At 28.6% G+C, this 8,112-nt stretch overlaps 2 long non-coding RNA genes across 2 annotated transcripts; one reads left to right on the top strand and one right to left on the bottom strand.

Annotated features, from left to right (window-relative positions):
- Positions 1-639: 639 nt before the first annotated feature.
- LOC136089372 (uncharacterized) lies at positions 640-1,223 on the bottom strand. Its single transcript, XR_010642995.1, has 2 exons — positions 1,084-1,223; positions 640-817 (listed from the first exon to the last, which is right to left on the bottom strand). It is a non-coding gene; the product is annotated as an uncharacterized LOC136089372 (long non-coding RNA).
- On the top strand, positions 922-1,335 carry LOC136089373 (uncharacterized). Its single transcript, XR_010642996.1, has 2 exons — positions 922-998; positions 1,134-1,335. It is a non-coding gene; the product is annotated as an uncharacterized LOC136089373 (long non-coding RNA).
- Positions 1,336-8,112: the final 6,777 nt, after the last annotated feature.

Below are 8,112 nucleotides of genomic sequence, written 5' to 3'. Positions count from 1 at the left end.
ACTATTTCTTAAAAATATTATTATAATAAAAACTTGCCAAAATATTACCTCACGTTTTTATATAAAAACTTTTATTTAAAAACTATTATTCTTTTTACGTTCTTTTTGTTTAAATATAAAACTAAAATTAGTTTGTATACCATATTATAAACATAACAGTTACAACTTGACTTAAAACATTAGATGATATTATTACAATCTATAATACTGATATGTTTTAAATTTAAAGTACAAAGTTAAAATACAACTGAAATATAAAAGCAGTTTTTAGTAATGTGAAATACTTTTAAAAACATTGACAACAAATCCCCACTTCAAGTTGTTTAATATTTCCGATAAGGCTAATTGTTCCTCCGGTTATATTCAACTTTGCGTATTTTCTTGTTTCGTATTTTGTTTTACATGGTAACGCACTCTTTGAGACGCATTCTTTTGATACAACAAAATCTGCCAGTTTGAAATAATCAACTTTGTTAGAATTAAACTTCATTAGAATCTCGTAAGTACCACTTTCATTTGTTATGGCGAGTTGTTCTTCAGAGCACATAAAATTTGCTTCGTTTTGGTTCGGTTGAAGAGATCTTTTATTTCGTTTCTCATTTAAGGCTTTTTGTTTCTTGCTGAGCAAATTTTTTACACTTTGTTCAACCTTTTCATATAAACTTTTTATGCTTGTTTTGTTGCGAGATAGGACATAGTGCGACATGCAGATAAAACTTGTGAACTGATCTTTATTCTTGCTGCTTTCTTTGACTTCATATAACAATGCAACAAAGAGGCAGTTCAAAAAAACTGTTAATGTTATAACCTTTGTATTCTAAAGAAAAAAAACATATATATTTTCAACTACTTAAAAAATCGAATAAGTTAAAGTCAACAAATATAAAGAAACCGAAATAATTTGTCTATTGAAGGATTATTGACGGAAGGCAGTTAGTGGCGTTTAGTGGCGGGGTTTTGATGATTAGATTGTAAAATGCAAGGAGAATTGTTTTCAAGTAAGTAGCAATTGTAGTAGACGTGTCTCAAGTAAACTTATATACCTACACAAATGCAAATTTAAATGTATAAATAAAATGTTACCTTCATTTTTTTTGATTCTTCACTAAAATAATTGTTTTTTGACGTTTAAGAATTTTCAACTCACTGTGCACGAATAAGTTGTACGACATATTTAAAGTTCTTCAATATGCTAGCAGAGCTACAAGTTTGTTTCGTTAATGTCAAAATATTTTCGTAAGCTGCCAATACTTTCAGATCACAGTGTCAGACTTTCTACAGTTTTAATACAGAAACTTTGTTTTACTTTTGATAACAAAAAAACAAAAGTTGAAACATGATAAACCAATGCGACATAGTTAAGTAGATTAGATCCAAAGAAACATGATATTTCTTTGACGCAGTGTTTATGCAGGAAAACGTGGCGCATAAATTGTAAAATAACAAAGTACTTTATATATCTTATAATTTACATATCTTATATATTATGTAATTATATATTAACCTTATTAAATATATTTATCAAATTATATTTATCATGCTTAAATATAAAAGTCTGACTGTAGAACACATTACAGCACACTTTTTTAAAAAACAATATAAACAAATGCAATACAGAAGCAATAGGCTACTTAATTATAATTCACCATTAGATATCGTGGTTCCTATTTATTTAACAAAATAACTTTCAGAAAATTTAAACAGCAAAAATCTTTGAAAGCAAAGCTAAAATCTTCAATAATCAAATTAAACAACTATAAGAAGTTCTTTCAATTTCTAAACAAAAATAAAAAAAAAATTAACGGAAAATAAAACCCTTATAAAGCACAAAATTTAACGATACCCCACCTCTGGGATAGTTTTGCGACATCGTATTGGAAGTAGGCGTGAACCTATTAAATGCTCTTTCGTGGTGCTTTGTGATAAGACCATAAGGACTTCTTGAGAATCTGAAAAAAAAAATAGTTTTAACTCTTTTTATTCAGATCAGGTGACATTATAAACGTCATATTTAAGTAACCGTCTGCTTAGGCATCAACATTAGCACCAATTGAAGACTTTGTATTTGACTCTTTGATTTCTAGGTTTTTCCCCATTTTAAATTGGCGTTTTTATTTAGTATTTGTCCATTGCATAACTAACTTTTAAATTAACGTAGTTTTTTTAAGGCTAGTTTTTTTAAGTTGGAATTTCTGATCTTGCATCATAATTATTTGCCGTTTTTGTTCAGCATATGTTCAGGATATGCTTCATATAACTGGATTAGTTTGAATGTAATTAATGTAAAGGCTGGGAGAATAATTAAAAAAAAGAACTGAGACTTGATATAATTCTAAAACTGAAAACATAATTAGTTAAAAAAACATAAAAAGTTAATAGAAGAGATAACAGATCTATAAACTAAAATTACTCAATATGAAAATGGAAAAATGAAATTTACATAACTTGAAGATGAACAAAAAAATTTTAAAAAATAGTCCGATATTACAAAGGAATCAAAAGGAAGCCAAAATACTATAACGCAATATATTAAATATAGTTAATGACACAACCATGTTATCACCTAGCAACCAATAAAACCACGTTATCACCTAATGAAAGAAAAATAGCTACTGATGAATTTTTTGAAATATCAAAAACTTCATAAGTAAATATTAAACTAGAATATTCATTCATTCTTTTATTCATTTTTGGCATGTGAAAATTACTAAAAAATTATATTATAAACCACTAAGGCATGAAATAAATTCAGCCGGTAAGAAGAACTAAATCTTTATTATTGGGGAATTCTACTACGAACAAAGTCTCAAACACAACAGAATACAAAAAACATCATCAAGGTTAAAACAAAAAAATAGTTAAACCAACCGAACTAAAATTAATTAAATCAAGATAGTAAATACAGAAATTCTAATAGATGAAGTTATTGTGGATCAGAAAAGTGAAACAAAGACCGGAATGAAGCCTAATCAAAAAACCATTGAATGATTTAAGAACAAAATTTGGAATTATCAATGTATATAAAGGCTGTATATCTGAAAGTTCCACAGTGGTAAGTTTTTATATAAAAAGGTGGCCTTATTTCTTTTCTCAATATTTATACGATGATGTTGTTGTTTAAAAAAAAATATAGATATATATATCAAAGTATATTTGTTTAAAATTTCATAAAGTTTTGAATTGAAGTTTTAGAGAAATTTGACTTTGTATCATAGACACCATATACGATATAATTCTAGGAGTAGGTAAAGGGGTGAGCTCTGAAATATTGCCCAAGATTAGCGATAACTTTTTAAAACTTAACTTTATCAATAAAAAATAATCATAGTCAAAAAGGTCTTCTCTAGCCCTTTGTTTTCTAAAAAGTCAAATAAATAAGTTTTAAAGAAATATTACCAGCAACAAGTTTTTGTTTTTTATAGTTTCTAAAGTTCTTCGTCTTTTTCAGATAAAGATTTTTGGTTTTTTATTATTTTTTGTTCTCACAAACAACTAACAGTATTAAGATTTTCATTAAACTGATAAATAACGCTTATTTAGCTGCAGCTTAGGACTTTAGAAAATAATAGGTCTTTTGCGTCGAATTTTTTTCAGTGAACCAAATAACTTTCCAAATTTTCTATGTTTTCAGATAAATAAATTAGATTTATTTTTAAACTATTTGTGCTCTCACCTGTAAAGATTTAAAAACTTAGTTTGGGCTTGGGCAGGCTAACCCGAGGCCTTTAGAAGCAGGCCATCCCTAAGTTACTCAATAGACATAATGCTTTAAAAAAAAGTATATTACTTTTTAAAATGAAGGTCATGTAAAGAGAATATTTAATCCGTAACTAAACTATTATGAAAAAAATTCTTTAGACTAAGAATGACTGTAAATTGGTGCCTTAGATTAAATATCCTAAAGTACATTGGCATTCAAAACATTTAATTACCATTTTCATTAGGATTAATTCAAAACTACATGTTTTAAAATTTATTTAAGAAAATGGTTTAAAAAAAGTTTGTTTATAAATTAATCATTTAAAACCGACCTCCAAACTCAAGTTATTATTAGTTTCTCAATTTTTCAATCCTTGTTATAAAATATTTGCCCTAATATATAAAACTCTGAGGGCAGATTTGATATTTGAAGTTAAATAAACAGCATGGTGTATAGGAGAGAGTGGAGCTTTGGTGAACGCGGGATAACTTCAAATATTGTCAAAACATCGTAATAGAAAAATATGTTTGACAATTTCTTTTTACCTGATAAGAGGGGATCCCATGCTCAGTTTCAGACATGTAGATGTGTAATGAAGCTGTAAAGAAGTAACGTGCGTTTACATGAACGCAACTTCATTAAACAACAAACTTGACAATCTAATTGAAGTGATTGACTCAAACAAAGCTAATGTAGTTATTATTTGTGAAACTTGGCGGAATAACGAGTCAGTAACTAATATCAATGGATGCACCTTATTCAGAAGAGACAGAGGCGTTGGTAGAGGTGGAGGAGTGTGTGTATATGTACAAAACGATATAAAAGCGTATGAAATTTCAGAAAAATGTTTAAATAAACCTAATATAGAACAGATTTGGTGCGTTATTAATTAAGTAAGTGAAAAAATATTATGTGGCAGTATGTACAGAACCGGGATTAGCAACATAAGTAACTGTATCAACATCACAAAGTCTATTAATTTTGCTCATTCAGTGAATTTAATAAATAAAAATAATGGAATCCTTACTTGTGGTGATTTTGATTTCAACACAATTAAGAGGAAAGAAGATTACTATACCACACTAACTATTGAGACTAAAAAACCAGCCAAAATTTTTTTAGAATGTTTAAACAAATGCTTCATGCATCAAAATGTGATTGAGCCAACATTTCAAAATAACATTGGAAATGAAATGAATGTACTGGATTTGATTATAGCTGAGAATAAAAATGGAGTTTATAAACTGGTACACCTTTTGGAAGGTATTAACCACGGTCATTACATTATTTAATTTAACTACATCCATGAAGAGTGTATTGGTAACATTATATTTAAAAAAGACAAATTTAGTTACAATTGATGGAAAATTTGATGAACTAAATAATTATTTTAAAGTCGTAAAATGGGAAGATGAATTCAAAGACTTGGAATTAAACAAATGTTAAGAAAAATGGCCTTTATGAAGAAGGATGTTAACTCTTTATTCCAATCATAAAACCGGGAAGCATTCAAAACAACATTAAGCCTCCCTGGATTAATAAAGAACTGAAAGCGTTGTCAAGAGAAAATAGAAACGTTTGGTTCAAACGTCGAATGTAGAAATTCAGAGACAATTGTCTACTTCAAAGTACAAAGAATTAAACAAGATTTAATATTGTCCCATTGTCTAAAAGTGGTGAAAAGTTGAACCCATGCACTTTTAGACCTGTATCTTTAACATCTGTAGTATGTAAAGTCATGAAAAAGATAGTTAAAGATAAAATGATGAAATGTTTAGTAGAAAATAAGTTAATCAATAAAAACCAACATGGATTTGTTAATAATAAAAGTTGTGTGACGAACTTATTGGAATCTCTAGATTTTATTACAAGTTCAATTGATAATGACTTGGATGTAGCAGGTTTGTTTCTAGACTTAGCTAAAGCGTTTGATTCAGTTAATCACGAAAGATTTTTGTTAAAATTGACCACTCTTGGTTTGAAAAAAAAATTATTAGACTCGTGCCAGGGATCTTTAAAGAACAGACTTCTAAGAGTGGTGATAGGAAATAATAAATCAGAATGGGAGGAGATCGTGAATGGAAAACCACAAGAGTCAGCGCTAAGAACATTTTATTTGTAGTATATATTAATGGTATCTGCAACAAAATAAAATCAAGCTGTAAACTATTTGCTGACGGCACGAAAATCCTTAAAGCAATAAAAAAAGATAATAATTTTATTGAACTTGAACAAGATATGGACTTATTAATGGAATGGTCGACTGAGTGGTTGATGAAATTCAACCAGCAAAATTGTAAGGTTATGATAATAGGAAATAACCAACACAAAGTTTTAATGAATAATACAGCGTTAGTCTACACTAGTATGGAAAAGGATTTAGGAGTGTACATTTCAGATGATTTGGAATAGAAACACCATGTAAATAAAGCAGTAAATAAAGCAAATCAAAAACTAGGTCAGATCAAACACACTTTTAAATGTTTAGATAAAAAAGTGATGAAACTCTTGCTTATAGCCTTTGTACGTCCACATTTTGAATACGCAGCTCCGACATGGAATCCTTATCGGCAGTATGATACAAATAAGCTAGAGACTGTCCAAAAAAGAACTTCTAGAATTAAAAGTTTGAAAGGATACAATTATGAAGAAAGATTAAAAAAGTTGGATTTACTATCGTTGGAGAACGAAAGAAGAAGGTTTGATTTGATACAAATGTTTTAATATTTGAAAGGGTACGATATTATAAGTTTTTACTCAAAACCCGAAATGCTAGATAACATATGTAAAACTAGAGGCCACAATAGTAAACTGAGAAGGTAATATAAAGGAAATATAAAACGACATAATTGCGTTATGCTTGTTCATTGCTTAAAAGTAAAGAATTTTTACGTTTAAATAGATTTTTTGTTATTGAACACAAGTCGGTGTTAAAAACGTAAAACTAAACAAGATCAAAAAAAAAGATTTTTGTTATTAGAATTTAAATTATTTTAGAAATACGACAGTGTCTACAGATTAAACAGAACCACTGTAATAAATTCTGATCCATATCATTGGTTGGATTTAGCAGACCTTTCCCAAAAAGGTATTTGTGAACTTGCTAACACTGAACACATATTATCTCAGCATTTACGAGAATCATTGCTAAATGCAACAAAGTTTGAGTAACCGGTTTTGCCTTCTCATACTCAGAGTGTTGAGAGAGCTGTAAAAAAGACGTCTAAAGCTTCCCATACAGTGTATGAGTTGGAAACAAGGTGTAAACATATCATTGCAAAAATATTAGGCCGTCTAAAAAGACCTGATTTTTCTTCGAAGGGTTCATGTTGTCAAAAGTATGATTACATTGTGATCTGAACATTTTATCAACCAAATAGAACTTTTTTTATTGAAGCTTGTTTTTTTTTTGTTGATTAAAAACTTTACAACAAAACTTAAACAACAAAAGTTACAATTAAAACTTGTTTTGATGCATTAGCCTCTCTAATTTACTACTGTTTTTATGTTTTCTTATAAACCCCCTTATATCAGCTTTTATGAGCATCAAAAAAATCTTTCTTTTTTGTTATTACTTGTTATTATGTTAGTTTGCACCCATCTCAACCTGTCCAACGTTAAAATCTAAAAAAAGTTGAGAATCAACCTACCCTAACACGTATACTGGAGCAAATGTTTTTATACCCTTACTGAGCTGTACAATTGCATTGTTGCTCTAAGCTTGAAATTTTCTCAAAACGGCTAGTTAGCAGCATTTGAAAATCCAAAATTTCTTTATTCAATTTTTGCCCGTACACATCACAACTTTAGCTATACCAAGTTGACTTTTCCAAGTTTTTCACAACGTTCTTTCAAGTAGCATGTTTTGGCTTTAAAACACAATCTTTTAATATCAAAAAGAAATTCAAACTTTTCATCAATTTCTTGAAAACGAACTGTTTACTTTTTTGTTCATTGAATAGATGGTGAATAGTCTCTTTCAGAATACTTTCTATTTCTTGTTTAGCTGATAAACCAGCATCTCTCGATGTTTCGCAATACATTCTTTACTTTCTTCTGTAACGTTTTTCATATTCAATGTCCTGTTCATTACAAATTCGAACTCCTGCTTTCAGTGAGTTACAAGCGATCACTTCTTATTCATCTAGAAAATAGTTTTGGAGATCTTTTAAATCTAAAGCTTTATCATGAAAGTTCATTTTCTTGCAACCTCTTTGAACGCGGTTAATACGAATTAAGATCTTGTTTCATGTTCGATTGTTTTTGTTGAAATTTATTTAATTCATCTACTTATATACTACTATATCGATGTGAACCTTGAGCGTAAATTAAAACATCATTTAGTTTTAATAAGCTATCAATAAACGTACAAAAACTAAATATATTTTATTTCACGCAAGACATTAAAAAAC

Source organism: Hydra vulgaris, chromosome 13 (genome assembly GCF_038396675.1).
Source record: "Hydra vulgaris chromosome 13, alternate assembly HydraT2T_AEP".
Classification (NCBI taxonomy): domain Eukaryota; kingdom Metazoa; phylum Cnidaria; class Hydrozoa; order Anthoathecata; family Hydridae; genus Hydra; species Hydra vulgaris.
Note: the sequence above shows the minus strand (reverse complement) of the source record. Positions and strands in the feature narration are given on the sequence as shown.